Source organism: Salvia hispanica, unplaced genomic scaffold, assembly GCF_023119035.1.
Source record: "Salvia hispanica cultivar TCC Black 2014 unplaced genomic scaffold, UniMelb_Shisp_WGS_1.0 HiC_scaffold_322, whole genome shotgun sequence".
NCBI lineage: Eukaryota > Viridiplantae > Streptophyta > Magnoliopsida > Lamiales > Lamiaceae > Salvia > Salvia hispanica.
Genome location: NW_025952050.1, coordinates 1 through 20,000, shown reverse-complemented (window position 1 = coordinate 20,000; position 20,000 = coordinate 1). Strand labels below are relative to the sequence as shown.

The 20,000-nt window shown below is 34.6% G+C and overlaps 3 pseudogenes; all 3 read right to left on the bottom strand.

Moving 5' to 3' along the window:
- Nucleotides 1-191: 191 nt before the first annotated feature.
- LOC125198923 lies at nt 192-1,068 on the bottom strand (annotated as a pseudogene).
- Nucleotides 1,069-3,892: 2,824 nt separating this feature from the next.
- LOC125198920 lies at nt 3,893-6,147 on the bottom strand (annotated as a pseudogene).
- Nucleotides 6,148-9,891: 3,744 nt separating this feature from the next.
- Nucleotides 9,892-14,266, bottom strand: LOC125198921 (annotated as a pseudogene).
- Between the last annotated feature and the right edge of the window lie 5,734 nt (nt 14,267-20,000).

The window sequence follows — 20,000 nt, the reverse complement described above, 5'->3', positions numbered from 1 at the left end:
AAGCAATCAGAAAACGTCTTACAAACTAAACTCCATTCCATCGTCATAACTCAATTCGAACTCAACATCACAAGTCACAACACAATCAAAATCACGTCTTCCCAAATAAATTGACTTCATGCAATAACTCAACTCATTCTCAACATCACAAATCACAGCAGGGTACACACATTGTGCAAGAATTGAAGTACCTGTGAGTTCCTTCAGCACAATAACCAAGCAACCTCACCAAATTCTTGTGCCTCACACGCCCAATCGCCTCCACCTCCACCTTAAACTCCCTCTCCGCTTGACCCTTCAATAAAAACAAACCCCACCAAAATCTCAAAATCATGCAAAATTAAAACAGAATCCAAAAAGACTCAAACTTTACCAAAATCAAACCTGTTATTGAGCAAATTCTTGACAGCAACCTTATGATCCCCCTCCAAAACACCCTTATACACAATCCCATACCCACCTTCCCCAATCACATTCTCATCAGCAAACTCATTAGTCGCCTCCTCAAGCTCCCTCAGCGTGTACCAGTGGCCCCACCCCAGATGCGAAACCTCCGGCCCCCGCCGTCATTCTGATCGCCCTTCTTCACCGGCTCCGGCTCGGATCCGGTCGACCCGGGGCGGGTTGGTGTCGACCCGAATTTCTTGGATTTCTCTGGAGACTGTGGGGATAAAGGTGGGATTTTTATTTTTATTTGGCAAAGTCTTGGACTTGTTTCGGCGGGAGGTGAAGCAGAGGGAGAGGAGGAAGAGGAGGATGACGATGGCGGCGCCGACGCAGATGCCGACGACGACCCAGAGGCGGAGGCCGAAGATGGTGGTGCGTTTGGAGAGCTGGTCGTTGAGGAAGGCGGGTTTGCCGCCTTTGCCATCCGACATTTTTTTTTATTTTTTGTGTGTGAGAAATTGGAATAAAGCTAAGTTTGAGGCATTTTGACTTTGGTGGGAGGAGGAGAAGAAGACAGTCGCGCCAGAGAGGGAGGGGAAGGGGAAAGGGAAGCAGCTGTATTGATGGAACACCTACCAAAGAGGGAAGGGCCCATTGACGTGTGTGGAACAGTTGAACTGTTGATGCTAATTATGTTGTTCAATTTGTTAGACAAGATCTGAGCTGTTTCGAATTTAACTAGTTATACGAGTGAGTGAGATGGGTAGTCATAAGATGTAGTGCAATTTTTGTTACGGGCGAGACGTGTGAAGATACGTTATCGTGAGGTGAGCTTGAGAAAATACGATGATCGACTGGTTATTACGTTATTGTTTGGTGTTTGATTTGTTGATAAGATGATGGTGGATTAGTCGAGATAAGTCGATAGATGTAGTGAATTTTGTTACTGCAGATGTGTGAAGATGCATTATCAAGAGCTGAGCTTTTGAGGAAAAACAATGATCGATCGATTGTTACATTATTTGGGTGGTGTTTGATTTTGTATGATAATATGACGGTGAGATTTAGGGTGAGATAAGTCGATAGATGTAGTGCAATTTTGTTATTGGCAAGATGTGTGAAGATACGTATTAGGAGCCGAGCTTTCGGAAAAAACGATGATCGACTAGTTATTACATTATTCGGTTAGTGTTTGATTTGTTTGATAAGATGACGGTGAGATTTAGTGCGAGATAAGTCGATAGATGTAGTGCAATTTTGTTATCTGAGATGTGTGAAGATACATTATCATGAGCTGAGCTTTTGAGAAAAAAACGATAATCGGATTGGTTTACGCTATTCCATTGATGTTTGATTTGTTTGATAAGATTTAGTGCGAGATAAGTCGATAATTGTTTGTTTCGAAGTAAGAGTGGAGAGGATATCTTCGTGGCACTATGGTGAAAACGAGTCCCAACACATTTCACGAACTAAACTTTTGACAGAAAATTAGTCGAATGTAGTTTGCTATATATTGTACGTAATGGATCGATGGCATGTGGTTTTTGTTAGTGAAAGATTTGGGGTTTGATTTTGGTAGTTATTGATTTGGTGTTTGACTTTGAGGTTTAAGCAGTGTTTAGTCAAATCGGAGTGTAGAGATATTATTATGCCATAAAAATGGTAAAATGTAATGAGGATTTACGGATCTAGATTCGTTAATTATATATATGGATCTAAATCATGGACTAGATTATAGTGTTTGAATTCGTAAAACGATTTCTAAATTTTTGGATCGCAATTTTTCGGATCAAGATTCGTTACAACGGTTAAATATTTAGATCCAAATTACTAATGTATATATTATAAAGAAAGTATAGTAAACAACAAAAGAAAATATATGATCAGCCTAACTTAATTAAAAACAAAGCTTGTAAGTTGTAAGTACTTTCACGCCTCTATGAATTATTATCTAGACAATTAAAGCATTAAATTCTATATCTACATTTTTTTATGCACACCCTTGTATTTATCTTATTCAATGCGGAATAATTCCACTGTTCAATAACTATGGACAAAATTCAGAAATTGAAGACATCAAATATGATAAGTAAGTTTTGGTTTTGCAGGATAGATGGATATTGAAAATCTATTCCTATGTTTTCTTGGTTCAATGTTTTCTAGAGATATCATGGATTTGCTTTCTGTGGCATGAGAATTTTGACATTTTCTAATGTAATAAAAAAAAATAGTGCTAGTAATATGCTTAAATCTATCTCGGTAAAAGAAAGACAATACATTAAAAATTATTCTGTTTTAGAATAAGTTTGACCAAGTCAAACTTAATTAGTTTGATTATTTTATGGTGTTAGAGATTCTTTCTTTTTGTAAGCTAACCTAATTTTTTGATTGGTTTGTGCAGACATGGAATGGTAATGATGATTGCTTATGATGATGGTTTGTTGGTGTAGTTTCATTATACTTGGTTAATTATTTAAACAGTGATAAGATACTCCTGCATATGTACTTTATTTAAATAAAAGTGGTAATGGGAAGATTTATGTGCTGATACTATAGAGTACAGTGATATAGGACAAACATGTGTGATCTAGGAATTATGATTAAAATAATTTGTTCATTTACAGCTATTAAATGTACTTTTCTTTCTTTCTTTTTTGTTCCTTTTATTATTATTATTATTATTATTATTATTATTATTATTATTATTATTATCTCACTACAAAATAAAGTAAAACTTCCTTCACAAACATTCACTGATTCTTCTAAATTAATGATTAGTTAGAAATTAACTAGAGTTCGTTACTATTTATCAATCTACAAATAAAATTTAATTATTTGTCAATAATCAAAACCGTAGTAATTTATATATTGAGTTGCATTAATCTCTAATAGAAAATTCCATTGTACATTTTGTAAACAAAATACCACTACTCCTATAAACTAACAAATCCTAAAACTAACAAAAAAACATATCACGATTTCCCATTTATTTCCTCTACACCTAATCCAATTATTTTCAATGGTTTGTATATCTATGCAAAATTATTGATATTTGCAGTTGCTATATTAATATCATTTCAAGTACGAAAATGTTTTTTTTTCACTTTATTGTTTCTTCCTATTTAAAATTTTGTAATTCTTTACTATCCTGACACACTCTGTACAAATGCATATAAATTGATTTTTCCAAATTATTCACTTTCTTGATATATTATAGTGAAATTTTTTGGCTCTATTGGCAACAGAATCTTTTTGGTAGCGTACATAGTCCGGCACAATAATTCACCATATCTCAATATCATAATATATTTAACAATTTATACAATGATAAATTGAAATACAAAATTATATCCCAATAAATAATGCCACACTGATGTTTTATGAAACCAATCTAGGCATCAAATACATTAACCAAAAACATCAATTATGCTAAAAAAAGAGAGGTTTAAATAATAAGAAGAGAAACAAGTATGTTCACAATCTGTATTTCCAATATCCAATACTTCTAAACAATGATCTTTTTTAACTTGACATCATTTCCATAACTAGAAACAACATCACCTCTCTCAAATTGGTGTTTCTTATTTCCTCTGTTCATTACAACTACTATGAAGACACCCCCCGGTGACGAATTGTTCAGTCTTGACAACGCGTCGTCCCTGCAAATATCCTTCGTGGAGGCTATATGGTTGAGCAGTCCATAACGGTTCTGCTGCAACGGGGTGCATAGCTCGGGAGCATTGTAGAGTTGGCAGCATTTTGTGTGGAGGGCACTGAGCGTTGGCAGGGCTGAGGGGCCGAGGTTCATGGGTGCAACGGAGCTCTGTAGGAAGACGTCTTGGTCCCTAGAGAGTGCCTCTGTCCCTCTGCTGAGTGCAGCAGTGGATTGCCAGCTATGGCTAGACCGGGTGAGGTGCTAGCATCGACTGCAGGGAGTAGCGGTGCAAACTCAACCCGTTTCGATTGTCAACATCTGAAAATGTAAGCACGCGTTTTAGCTACTAGAACTTCAAGATTTTGGCACAAGATTGTGAAAGGTGGAGTTCAAATCTTGAAAGTGGGGTAAGGTATGATTATATGAAGTATGAACTTCAACATACATTTTACAAGATTGTGAAAGTAAAGTTCAAAACTTGAAAGTGGGGAAATGGGGTGATTATAAGATCTCAACATACATTTGTACAAGATTGAGAAAGTTGAAGTTCATAACTTGAAAGAAAAAAATGAGAAGCTTAATTGTGAAAGTTGAGGTCTAAATCTTGAAAGTGGGAAAGTGGGATGCTTATTGCTTCAATATACATTCTACAAGATTGTTGAAGTTCAAATCTTGTATTTGGGAAAAATGGGATATGCTTATATGAACTTTAATGTACATTGAACAAGATTGTGAAATTCAAAGCTCAGATCTTGAAAGTGGGAAAATGGGATGCTTACATGAACTTCAACATACATTGTACAATATTGTAAAAAGTTAGAAGTTCAAATCTTGAAAGTGGGATGCTTATATATAAATTTCAACATACATTTTACAAGAACTGCATACATAGTAGTTTCTATTTGTTACATACTTAAATTGCTACACAAATCTCAACTCAAAAGACACCAAAACTATCTACAAGAGAAAATGATAATGCGATTTTCTTTCAATATGCAGGTGTTAATTCTTTCTACCAAAATGATCATGCGATTTCATGACAGATATCAACATACAACGAAAGAACTCACGTATGAAGAAGCACAAGAATTGAAGACGAGGAATGGAACAGAATAGCGAATGAACTCAAATTAAGGCCACGGTTCGATTAAACGAGTATGTAATTAGAAGAGAGACGAAAACCTGAACTTGGAGTTGAAGCTGTTTGAGATATTCAATGGCTTCATCCAACATAGATGCCTTGTCAGTCTAGCATTACAAGACAGACACATTCCAGATCACAATGAAGAACATTCTAGATAAAGGGAATCAAGATTTCAGTGAAATGCTGTGCTAAACCACCTTGTTAGAATTTGGAATCAGATTCTGAAGCGCTTTCAGTTTCTCGTTGATCCGACTTCGCCTCCTCTGTTCGAGACAGCTAAACGATTTTACACAAATCCAAATCTTGACAAAACTACATTTAACAAACTCAGATCATCACAAACCTTTTCTGATAAATTGTGCACTTCAGCAGCTCTACTTCTCTTCGAAGAACGAGGCGGAGCCGGATTCACCGGTATATCACAAGCTTCCCTCCCTACAGTTAACCAATTCCCAAACCAAAAACCAGAACAAATCAAGAAAATGAGGAATGGAACTTCAAATTCAAAGAGATCTCATTATCCACACAAAGATCACAACCAAAATCGAAACTAATCAACATTACAACTACATAAAAATGGAGTCTTTATTCACTAAATGAGCTAATAATCTACAATAAACAAATTTCTATCCAATTTTAACCAAATTTTGGGAAGAATTTTGCTTTTACCTCACAATTAGAAGCAAGATTCTTGCCACTCGGCCCACCGGCAAAGAAGCAGCTGGGATCAGAGAAACTTAGACTAGTGGAGGATTCCGCCACCGCCCCTCCGCCGCCGAACAACCCTCCGGCCGCCGCAGCTCCGTCGCTGACGGCGGGCGGAAGACGAAGAGTTTTGGAGAAGAATTTGAAGGAAAGAAGACATGTCTTCAGATTCATTGCTTCCGTAAAGATCCGACATTTTTTCTTTCACACAACAAAATTCATCAAAATTAAAAAAACAAAATCAAGATTCAAACTTTCCCCTCTTCTCTCTCTCACTCTCACTCTCGATTCAAACTAGTTTCCTTCTATACCCATTTTTCCACTGACGAAAAAAGAGGGACAGATTTCGAGAATTCTGAAGCGATTCAAAGCCACGATGGTTGTGATGATGGAAATAAGCAGACATTGAAGTCAAAAAAACAAAGGAGTTTCGCTTAATTTTGGTTTATTTTCGCTGCATCGTAGAAACCCATTTCAAAGATTGCAGCTTTTCCATATTCCCATCAGCAAAAGTTTATGAAATCGATATTTTTAAATTTCTAAACTCGGAAAAGAGAGCGATTTCCTGCACTTTTCCCCTTCTGGAAAAATGATTTATGCTTATGGAGTTTATAGACAAGGTTTATTATCCCGCCTTAATTCTCCTAATCTTTTGTTTATTTACAAATAGGGGTCTCAGCTTTGTGTTAATTTCGAAGAGATCCTTCTTCTTTCGAGGAATTTCTCACTTTAATTGGTAAAAACTTTTTCTTTTAATCTCTAAATCATAAATTATCAAATTATGACAGATAATATACTTTATATTAAAAGCTGTATTCTGAAAAGAAAGAAATTGATTTTTATTCTATGCCATGATCGATTTCGACATAATTTAGTTGGACAAATTTGGATGTACGCTTTGGTAGTGCCAATGAATGTTTATGACTTTGAGTATCTAATTTTAGGTTTGCATATAATTTTAGAATTTTTAAATTATAGATATTTTGACTTTAAAATTATATCTGTATAATATTTAAATATAGTAAAAATAAATTTCATACTTTATTTAAATGTGTTATTTAATTTGAATAGAATATAGGAGTAATATATAAATAAATAATATGTTTACCCAACAAATTTTAATCTTTAAAAATAAAACTAATCTCGGCACAAGATCTATCATCATCAATTTTATTTTTAATATTTATATTAACAGATTTATCATCACCATTCCATTTTGCTAAAAAATCAGGAGTAATAATATTTAAATCAGTACCTACCCAAAATATATGATCAATAACACCGCAGTGTCATATGTGTATTGGGCGACTAAATTTGAGTTTATTTTATATATTATTTTATTTGGCCTTGTAATATAAATCATCTTTTAATTCTATTTTCAATCTTTTGACCAAACGGCCCAAATTTAGTTCTGCTTAAAGCCAAAAAAGAAGGCAAAATACAATTAAAAAAGAGGCAGTTGGAACAAATATTTATTGCTCCAAAATATTAAAATAATAAGGTTGAGAAATTATAGAAACAATTAGATTGGAAACCTTATCCCAACTGGATTCCACTACCATAAAAACAAAGTTTGAGATTAGATTATTCATTTTTCAAAGGCACCATTCCCTATGTGACTCATTCATTCCAAGTTGCGTGTGGGAAATTTGGAACCACCTTCCCCACCTGCATCAATTTAATTTATCACCACCCTATATATTATTTTTAATTTTTCACACATGGTAGTTTATCTCGTTTTTTATTTTTCTATAAAAATATTAATCTTGTTAAAGAATATGGTGAAATGAGGAATAGACGATGAGATATTTGAGCATGCAATGACAAATAGAAAGAAATTTAAATAGGTTGAATGGTGGTACATTTTGGGAAGAATAAATATAAAAAAGGAAAATCACTGGGTGATTAAATTTCGAACTTAGGTCAAAATTGTGAAGAAAATCCCTTTTGGCTCTAAAGATAAAAGTGGTCTTTTCTACAATATAGTTGATATCATAATATAAAGTCACTTTTAAGTAATCCCACATTTTCATCATACAATAGAAATACATGATCCACAATGCAAGTGTGAAAGAGTTGAGCTTTTTAGTGTAAAGAGTTCTAAGTATGATCTTTCATCATAATTCAAAATTATTAAATACTTGATTTTAGTTAGAAAATAATTTTTTTGAAAGTAACCAAATTTGGAAAAAGGTACTGACCGGTCTCATATTGCTTAAATAGTTCTTTTGCCATGAGATTTAAGAAAAGATTAGATAAAATAAGAGATAATATAGACTAAGTAGAAAAAATAATAAAATAGAATAACTGAAATTATATATTTGTTTTTAGTCATAAAAGAAAATGATTCAGATAATATGAATTGAAAAAAAGTTCAAATTTTGCGTAAAGGAATCATGCTTGGCACGTGGCCTGCACCACGCTCTCATCGTCAAAACAACCACACGTGCTAAGCATCGCGGGTCAAGAGCCTCACCCACTGTTCTAGTCATTGGAGGCGCCAAGGCTTGTTGATTTGAATTTCGTTTTATTGTCATATTTTTGTCATATTGACCATAAAACAATCCAATACATATCAATTGCAAGAATAATTCAATCCGATGCCTATTAGTAGATGGATTTGCATGCTATCGACGAAATAATAATGAGATATTTATGAATTACAACCCAAAAGTAGGTTCAACTAAATAGCTAACTAGTAGTCTAGCTAGTTAGTACCTTAAACAAATCATTAATGCAATTAGAAATCCTTCATTCAAGTGACCTCCCCTCTACGATTTCAGTCCACTAGGCATGGCAAATTGGGTCAAACATCACAGGGCCAATCAGGTTAAAGATTACCCACCTTATGCAAGCAAATTTAATTAATCATCAACACTAGAAAGTACAAATTTGATTTACTGAGTTGGCCGTATATACAATTTATTAATGATCTAATTTTTGCTACAAACAAATATCTCAAGAACAACATTGTGCCTTATAAAATTGTTGTGACATAATAGAGCAATTATATAATCGAGCAACAGAAACATAAAGAAACAGATTCGTGGTTCTGAACGTTGCGTTGGCTACATCCACGGACGAAAGGAGAAGGTTGTATTGATTGTTTTTAGAGTACGAGTTATGCGCCGTATTTTATATAAATAGCGATGAATGGCTAGGTCCAATACCAAAATTAAGACGCATGTCATGCGAGACTCCCTTTTTCGATTAAACGGACCCCTACGTTCGAGCATCTTTAAAAAAAATACTCTGTTTTGTACATTAATTTGTTGGGAGGGGATAGCCAAGTCAATTTAGCCTAGACAAGATAAAGCTCAAAAAAATTAATACAAGTTGAAAATATTGACATTGGCATAGTATAAATTTTATAGCTGAAAAAAAAAAGATAAAAATATTGAATAGAAATTCTATATGCTCAATTATCCACAAAATTAGTTACTATATTGCACTTCACATAAATTTTTAATGAACATGCTCAATTTTCCAAATGGGCTTTCATTGGGCTGGACTCAAATATATAAAAAAGCTCTCAGTCCGGCCCACTTCAAACATGAGACTGGAGCGGCCTCACAGGCCAGGCCCAGCCAGCCCACTTGGCAAGAACTTTTCTCACTGAAAAACTAACATGAAACAAGAAAAAAATGGGCATATTGAAACCATATGCTTATGCAAGTCATGCTTCTCAACAGCTTCAAGAAACCATCAACAAACAAAAATATAAACCAATAAAAATATCATAAATCTATTGTCAAATGTAGATGAATGTAAATAGTTGAATATTCAAAAATCTTGTGCAATTGCTGACTAAAAATATAAAGTTGAATCACTGTATCTTTCCACAGATGAGCAAAGATAAATTTTTAGGGAGGCCGGAGAAGCGAAGGGAAGACGACGAGCTTCTTATCAAGTCGGAGCAACGATGCCTTTCAGGACTCACGTCGCTAACACAACTCTCCGCATACCTGCTAGAGCGCGAGCCAGACCGCCTCTCAGGTAGTCAGCCTGTCGTTTTACAGATGGGGCACAGGTTCTTCACATCAGCCATTGCTTGATGCAGTCGGCATGGAAATTGTGGCCATTATTCCAACGCCTCCGAGAGTTTCACCCTCGTTGTACTCCTCCTGCAAAGCAATGAGATGAGTTAACTGAAGCGAATTTGAGATGAGACCGTGTCGAAGAATGTGGCCTTACCCGGCATATGCTGCAAGGCTCTGTCTCAGCCGTGTTTCGGCTTTGCTGGCAACGTATTTCTGTTGCTTCAGACGGCTCGTAACAGTTTCTTCACTTAGACCGGTGCACACGTTTCCGATGCGCTCTCGAGGGCCAATAGTTCCTGGAAATAGAAGAGTAGGAAAAATCATATTGTAAAAGCATTGATTGATGTGTTGTGGAAATAGAGACGAGAGACGGTGCTGCATTCTCACCTCATACGACATGTTATCAACATCCAGTCGCATATCCCGGTGTCGATCGTGGATGTCAGCCATCCCAAAAAGGACCGAGTGATCGAGGATCATCACATCCTACCACACAAGAAACACAAGATAATTAGTTTAACGATAAATGGAGTTTTTCCAATCAACGACCACTTCACAACAAGTGCATTTCCGTCTACAGCACAAGATTCATGGTATTTAAAGAACCGAAAGGAGAAGAATACAGACCTCTAATCTCAGGCCCTCGCCTCTCCGCATGAGGTCCAGGACTTGGCGAATCTGCTGAAACAAAACATTGAATCAGATACGAGTTATACAAACCAGACAAATAATTTCATATCAGATGAGAATTAGCAGTTATTCGGGAGAAGTAAATCCAGTAAAGACATTGAGAATGAGTATAATCCAGCAAACTTTTTACTAATACGAGTGCTTGAGCATAGAGAACATCGTCAGATAGAAAAAACCAGATGTGATATTGATCATTGTACACTGTCACTACTCACTAGTCAAGTTTTTTTCAATTTGAACCTTACGGAACCAAAAACTTATGTATACTACGTGAAATCTTAAGGCAAGTCCTATAATGAAATTTGGCTCGATTTTTAACATGTAGGGTTGTTTCATCCATACAAATAACTACGGTTCATTTCCCTTACTAAACATACTGGCTTCTTGATACCATGCCGACTCCTAATTCCTAAGCAATAAACGATGCATTTTTTTAACACGGAGCATCAAATGAAGGCCTTATTTGCATCATTCATAGAGTTATAAGTTGAAGAACTGAAATAGACTAGATAAGCATGGACGATTGATCAGCAACGCGATTCGAGTGCAAGTTATTACAATATATTCACGAGCCCTAAGTTGCAACACGAAAAGATGTAACCAAAAGGCATACAACATCAGTCAAGATAGGAGCTAATAGCTCGAGTGCAAATGCAAGAAGGATGTGGAATACCTCGGACATTATATTGCCTCGTCCTTCACCTGCAGCAGCCAAAGTCCTCAGCGAATATGGTACCCCAAAAGCACCATCAACGTACCTGTCCAGATATGCTGATCTCGAGTTCAGTACACGATGGCCATGACCATCAGACACCGATGGATGTACCATCTCCTGAGGCAGTGCCGGAGAACCCGATCTTGCAGCATGATTGCTGCTCTGACCTGCAGCCTCGGCTCCTGCACTCGACAACAGAGATCTCCTACAATCTCTGATAATCTCTGAGGATATTGGGGATGGTCCGATGGGACCAACTTGGTAGCAGCAGCATTGAGGCCGGTGCTGGACCCGCCCGAGAACTAGATGCGAATTTCCAGCCACACTGTTGTTCCCGCCAGAAAAGTTCCAGTTCGTAGGATTCTGAGATGAGTTTCCCATCTCACTTGCTGGAAGAACATAGGATGCTCGAAATGTTTTGTGGAATATGCCTTGAGAAGGTCTCCAAAGGCATCCTCTGTCTTCGAGCTGCTGATGCAGCAATAGCAGCAGCCCACCTGCTAGTTCTCGATTGCCACCTAGGATGATTATTACGGCGCAGAGGATCAGATAGAACAGGCCGGCTGTTTAGGTTTGCATTTTCCACTGAGTTAGACGGGGCCATATCAAATAGATGGTTTCGAGTAATCTAGAAGAGTGCCTAGAAGATGAAAGGCCTACATTTCCAACATCAGTCTCGTCAAAAGAGAGTTGTTGGGAAATGTATCCTGTTGGTGTAGGCCATTCATTCGCAAACGGAAATTTCTACGGAACTTTCTGCATTCCCTGAAGAGTCAGCGAGAAAGGCATCGCAGAACGAGCTGCTGCTGCTGCACCAAGCCTGAGCCTCGGATTTGCTGGCTCCGAACCATTATTAACGATGGCATCATTGTTGTGTTGAAGCGGTACACTAGAGTTGCTGACAGCAACATGAGTGGTTGGCATGGTATGCAATTGGTTTCTTTCATCATGTTGAAAACTTGAGCTCCCTACTCCCGAAGACTGTCCTGTTTGCACTTCAAGAGCTTTTCGCTTGCATGACATATGTCGGCCATCGATTGAAAGACCCGGCCTGTCTTCCCTCTCGTCCATCACATAGCCACCCGCCTTGGAAGGCATGGAAAACGGATCAGAGGAGGTGCGGAGCTTGCATCTGTTCATTAGACAGTCCAATAGATATGTAGGAGCCGGACGCTCGACTACCTGGCAATCATCGTTGTCATCATCATCTCTGAATCAACAAATCCGAGATCATATTAAGATCCTGAGGAAGGGCGCTGGAGCTAGAATGCGCAAACCAAAGCCAGTGTGTGCACCCTGACTTCCTTGTGAGTTCACATTGATGTTATCCAATGAACGAACATCAGAGTCTTCATATGCCTCTCTTCTAAGGCGAGGTTGGTTCTCAAGCCAAAGGTCCAACTATTCTCCATTTTCCTCTCATTTTGATCGCCTAGGCGCTGTGATGAACTGGAACTAGTTTCCCTACACTCCACTCCACATTCGGCCCCTCATGCCTCACATGTTGCAAGTACTGATTATTGGCCTCACTTGGCAGCATTCTGTAATCTGGTAGCCGGTTTGCACGGTGGCCTGCATACTAGTCCACGGAAGTTGGGAATGGGACTCTATGGTGGCGTCACCCGACCCAGAGCCATGATCAAATCCTATATTCTCAGGTAAAGTACTGACGGAGCTACTTGGCCCTTGCATTACGGCTAAGCCGAATTTTATTCCAATAATTATGAACAAAACAAATTAATGTAGAAAAAATAGCAAGACTGTTCTTCAGGAAATCTGCAACCATAGAATTCATCAAATCATCAGTAAATTTCATGTATTCACTACTTTCCGAAAGCATATTCAAGAACAAGATACAAAATACAAGAGTAAAACAGTATGGAGTATTACATTTTGGGGAAAACTTAAATTCAAAGGCACCATTCAACACTACTCCAACATTAAAGATCACTTTTTAGCATATGTTCAAGAAACAATAAAAATTTAATCTGCAAATCACATACAAAAATATGAAACCATCAGAAAAAGCGTAACAGATTTAAATCCAACTAAATTGTTCTTCCAAAAAACAAATAAACAAAAGGGAAAATCCTAAACCAACACCTTAAAATGCATGAATTTCAAAGCATAATCGAAGGGTGAAACATAAGGTTACATATGATAGCTGGTAATCCAAAAGGGAAAAAAGAAGAAAACATCAAATTCCCAAACAGAACCCAAAAAAGGAATCCAAAACTAAACACACAAACATGTAAGAATCTGAGAAAATTTACCAGGCCAAAGAGCAGCAGATACAGCAATAGATCCAAAGTCAAGACCTGAAAATTGAAAACAAAAATCAGATAAAAATCGAATCTTTGAAGGAAAAAACTCGGTTGTAAGCTACATAAAGTTTTGAAACACAATCAGAAACTCCTTCACACCCACCTCTGCTTTCCCCTTTGAGAGAAGCCTAAATCAAGAGATGCGAAACCCATCCCAGACAGCAAGGAAAATTTAGAGAGAGAAAACAGAGTCTTGAAAAATGGGGTGGGAGAAAGAGAGAAAGATGATGGAAATGAAATTGGTGGGTGGTGAGGTATGAAATATTAGAGAAAGGGTGGGGTGATTAATGAGGACAGTATTCTTTAACTTACTCAAAACACCTCACTAGCATACACATAATGCCACCACATTCATACCCTCTCTCACATTTCAAACCAATACACAAAAATGAAAAGTAACAAATCTCATTCAATTCCTCAACCACACCTACCAAAAGTCAATCAAATAGGCATCTCTGCCCAGAGTAATTTTTTCTTTTGGGAGTTGAAAAAGAAATGCACCGAAAAAAGAAAGAAATTGGGATAATCTTGGCTCACCCAATTTATCTCCTTTTCTTGTCAGATTTCCCAGTTTTAACTCTGTCTCCAAGAAATTGAGAATCTTATATGAAAACCAATAGATTAGAAAATGAATTTGAAAATTAAAGAATCTTTTTTTATGATTTTCTTTTAGGTATTTTCCTCTTATGGATTTCAAAAACCTCAGACCAACCACCTGTCCTTGCTTGTGTGTATATGCAAATATGCACTGCATCAAATTGGATTATTATATACTTTTATTTAGTCTAAAATAATTTTATCAGTATCTTTACCTTTTTGTATGAGGCTGGGGACATTCATGTTATTCTTTGCCTATTTGGCCTTGATTTGATTCATTGTTGTGGTATATATACTTAGCATAATCCGATTGACACTTTTGCATTTCAAACATTGGAAGGAGAATCAGATTTTGAATTTCACATATTGAGGATTAGGGTTGTCGTTATTAAGTTACGAAAGAACGTCGGTGTGTGGGTTGTCATTACTATGTTATGAAAGAGTGTCGGTAAATCACGCGTTTAGTTGATGAGAATAGGGTGTTTGTGACACGCGTAGTTATTTGATTGTCGGATAATTCTCTTTAAATGAGAGAAAATGGAAAATATTTTAAAATTACTTATGTGGGATAAAACTATATCTGTTTTTATTGATTTTCTAAAAAAAAGGACATTAATTTTATGAGTATGATATATACTATAGTCCAAATATTTAACGGTCTTTCACTGAAATTCAAATTAACCTACTCTTCGTCCAGTGTGCAATCATTATTGCATTTGAGTTATGAATGAAAACACGTGACAATTATAATTTTATTTAACGTGAATATGGTGTATGAGACGCGTGTAGTTATATATGATTGTCGGGTGATTCTCGTTGGTTGAGAAAGAATGAAGAATATTTAAATATTATTTATCAACCACAAAATTATTTTCGCCATAGTGATTCCCTAAAAACTAAAAGAAAATCGATACATTAATTGTATGAGAATACACATTGTATACCACCCAAATATTTCACTGTGAAATTTAGATTAACCTACTTTGTCTTTCAATGTGCATCCAACGTGCAATCATTATTACATTCAAGTTAGAATGAAAGCACGCGACGATTATAATTTTAGTGAAAAAGAATATAGTGTGTGCGACACGTATAGTTATAAAAGATTGATGGGTAGATCTCGTTCTTTGAGAAAGAATGAAGAATATTTAAATATTATTTTTGAGCAACAAAATTATATTTGTCGTTAGTGATTCCCAAAAATGAAAAAAGGAAATGGATATGTTAATTGTATAAATGTGACATTATATATAATCCAAATAATTAATTGTCTTTCACTAAAATTTGATTGACCTAATTTTTCATCCAACGTGCAATCATTGTTACATTTAAGTTACAAATTAAAGCACATGACGATTATAATTTTAGTTAACAAGAATATGGTGTTTATGACACGTGTAGTTATATGTATGATTGTTGAGTATTCGTTGTTGAGAAAAAATAAAGAGTATTTGAAAATTACTTATTAGTGACAAAATTATATTGTCGCTAGTGACTTTTTAATAACAAAAAAGGAAATGGATACAATATCTGTATGAAGATGCGTGTTATATTCAATCCAAACATATTGATGATTAGGGTTGTCGTTATTAAGTTATGAAAGAATGTCGGTGCCCGGGTTGTCGTTCTTAAGTTATGAAAGAATGTCGGTGCCTAGGTTGTGGTTATTAAGTTACAAAAGAATGTCGGTGCTTGGGTTGTCGTTATTATGTTACAAAAGAATGTCAGTGATTGGGTTGTCGTTATTATGTAACAAAAGAATGTCGGTAAAGCACACAACAATTACAATTTTAGTTTGACGAGAATATGGTGTTTGTGATACGTGTACCTATTTGGTTGTCGGATAATTCTCGTTGATTGAGAAAAAATGGAGAATATTTTAAAATTACTTATCAACGACAAATTTATATCTGTTGATAGTGATTTTCTAAAATAAAAAAAAGTAAATGGATACATTAATTGTATGAATATGATGTAAGTATTATATATAATCCAAATATTTAACGGTCTTTCGCTAAAATTTAAATTAACTTACTTTGCCGTCCAGTGCAATCATTATTACATTTAAGTTAACAATTAAAGCATGCGACAATTATAATTTTGGTTAACATGAATGTGGTGTATGTGACCCGTGAAGTTATATATGATTGTTGGGTGATTCTCATTGGTTGAGAAAGAATGAAAATGCACATTATATACAATCCAAATATTTAACTTCACTGATATTTAGATTAACCTACTTTGTCATCTGACGTACGTCCGACGTGCAATCATTATTACATTTAAGTTACGAATGAAAGTGTGCGATGATTATAATTTTAGTTAGCAAGAATATGGTGTGTGCGACGCGTATAGTTATATATGATTGATGGTTAGTTTTCGTTCTTTGAGATATAATGAAAAAAAATTATTGATTATTTATTAGCGATAAAATTATATTCATCGTTAGTGATTCCCTAAAAGAAAAAAAGGAAATGGATACATTAATTGTATGAGTGTGCACATTATATATAATCCAAATGTTTAATTCTTCTCAATAAAATTTAGATTAACTAATTTTTTATCCAACGTGCGCCCAGTGTGCAATCATTATTACATTTAAGTTACGAATAAAAGCATGCGACGATTATAATTTTAGTTGCAAGATTATGGTGTTGTGTCACGTGTATTTATATAGTGTATTTATATAGTATTTACAAGGAAAGTTAGTACAACTTTTCAGGATTCAGAATCCTAGCTTTTTTTAGGTATTCTCTTTCCTAGTTTTAGAATTCTTACTAGAATGCAATATATTATTATTATTATTATTATTATTATTATTATTATTATTATTATTATTATTATTATTGTTATTATTATTATGATTATTATTATTATTATTATTATTATTATTATTATTATTATTATTAACTACAATGTTTTAAAAATATTTTAAAATTATAAATAATACTGAATTTCAGTATAATAAATAACTATAATTAAATTTATCATAATTACTATAACTATATTATTATAATATTTATATATAATTGTTATTATCATAATAGTAATTAATAACTAATTAAATAATTAAAATATAATTATAATATAAATGATATAATAATAATAATAATAATAATAATAATAATAATAAATAATTATTACTATTATTTTATAAATTAATAAATAATCAATAAAATCGTAGTGAAATTTAAATTATAAATTTTATTTAATTATAATATCCGTAAATATTATAATTATAATAATAATAATCATATTTATTATTATAACTATTTATGATTATAATACTCCATGTAACTATTATGAAAATTATATTATTACATATTATCATGGATGATCCATATCTAAACTATCTATCGAAATAGTAAATATAATAATATAATTATTATCATTTATAATTAATAATTTATTAAAAATTTATATTTTTTTATAAATATAAAATTATAAGTACTAGCATTATTTTAGTTTGGTGTTTAAATCAAATATAAAATATAAAATCTTGATATTTTTCAAACACTGGAAAGTAAAGTTATTAAGAATCATATTCTCATGATTCATTTTCTCATGAATCATTTTCCTTTCTAACTTTACTTTCATGTCAACCAAACATGGCCTTAACGGAATTTTACTAAAATTTTGATTAACTTGCTTCTTAAATCGATGTATAATTTTATTTATTTTTTAGCTAATGTACGAAAACTATAATTGGTTCCCTGACAAACTTAATTTGAATTGTTGAATACTTGAATAATGTTATCAACTAATCTATTGTGCACTGGAAAATATTTTTAATTCAATTGCATTACAAATTTGATATAAGAAACTGACAAAATAAAGTGTAAAATCCTTTTCTATCTCAAAATTAAATAGAATATGGCTTCTGTAGCTTTGGCAAACAATAGTTATTGCCTTTAATGCATAACAATTGAGTATTTTATTTTTTCTGAAATGCGCGATTCAAATTCAAAATCCAAGAGTTGATAATTGATTCACTAATTTTAGTGTCAAGAAGAATATGCCAAATATATACTATATACCAGTATACTACCACAACAAAGAATCAAAACATTTTTGTTTCAATCTCTATCTCATACATATACTCTTAAGTCTTAACATATATATCAACTCTTGAATTTTGAATTAGCATAGAAGACAACATAGTCAAGAAAAAATTCACTAGTCAAAGAAAAATACGTCATCGAAATTTGAATCAAATAAGGAGGCAAAAGTCTACATTTTAATGCATTTAATTATATTGTCACGCCTAATAGGGTTAATTTATACGTTCGTTAATATAACGTCACAATATTTTCACGAAAAATGTATCGTATTCTCATCATAATTAACCTTTGTATATATTTCATACACATAGAAGCAGTGGCGGACCTATTAAGGGTCTTGGGGGACCCATGGAACCCCCAAGAATTCCGAATAAAATTAACTATATTTATTTCAATAAATGTATCTGCTCAGTTGCATAAGTGGTCAGTATTTGATTCTCTGGACTTCACAGCCTGTGTTCGAATCACTTAACTTATCTCGAATTTTCCTATCATTTAATTATTTCTATCTCATTACTCATCTTAGAGCATCCACAGCGGATGCTACATGCATCCCTATCTCGTCTCGGAGGGACGAGACGCCCGCGAGACAGCGTTGTGGGCAACATCCCGTCGCCATCCCGTCCCGCGTCTCGCGCGGAAGAAGCAGCTGGCGAGACGGTCTCGCCACGCGCCGGAGAGACGTGGCGCGCGCTGGTGCGTGCATGACGCCCACTCGCCGGCCCGCGAGTGGGCGTCGTAATTATGACGTCAAAAATTATTATTTTTTTAAAATACGTTTTTCAGAAAAAAAAAAAAAAAAAAAAAAATTAATGGTAGCTTCTTTTTTTTTTTTCTATAAATACACACTACTCTTCCATTCTCTATTCTACACACAAACACTCCAAACACCACATCTATTCTTCTCTCAAACCACCTCTCTTTCCTCTCTAATTTCTGTAAAAATATCCGGTGACGGAACTCCAGCGGCTTCGATTTAAACGCGTTTGGAGACTGGCGGGGCATGTACCACTCTCTGGCTGGTTCGTCGACGCCGGGCACCCAAGGCTTGGCGACGGCGGCGACGGAACCGTACCAAGCACCGCATTTTTAGGATTTTAATTATGTGTGTTTTTATTTTATTTTTTTAGGATTTTAATTATGTCTTTTTTCATATTTTTAGGTATTTAAATTATAATTTTATTTTATTTAATGAAGTGTGTTTTATTATTAATTGATTTTGTTGGAAATAAAAATGAAAAATGAAATTGAATGAATAGTTAAGAGATGATGAGATGGTTTAAGAGATGGATGGTCCAAAAGGAAAAAAGATCTCTGAGAGTTGTTTCCTGAATCCGAAAGAGAGTACTTGGGTTCTTCCAATAACTAAAAAGTGTAGCATGCCTGAATCTAACTGGGGTTCGCGGTGGTGGAGGAACTGGATCGGAAAAAAGAGGGATTCTAGTTGTAAGATATCTAATGAAACCGTCGCTGGAATTGAGATCTTATTCAAAGAAAAAGATATCAAATATTTGGAGTTTCTTTTTGTATATTATATGGATGATCCGATCCGCAAGGACCGTGATTGGGAATTATTTGATCGTCTTTCTCTGAGGAAGAGGCGAAATAGAATCAACTTGAATTCGGGACCGCTATTCAAAATCTTAGTGAAACACTGGATTTCTTATCTCATGTCTGCTTTT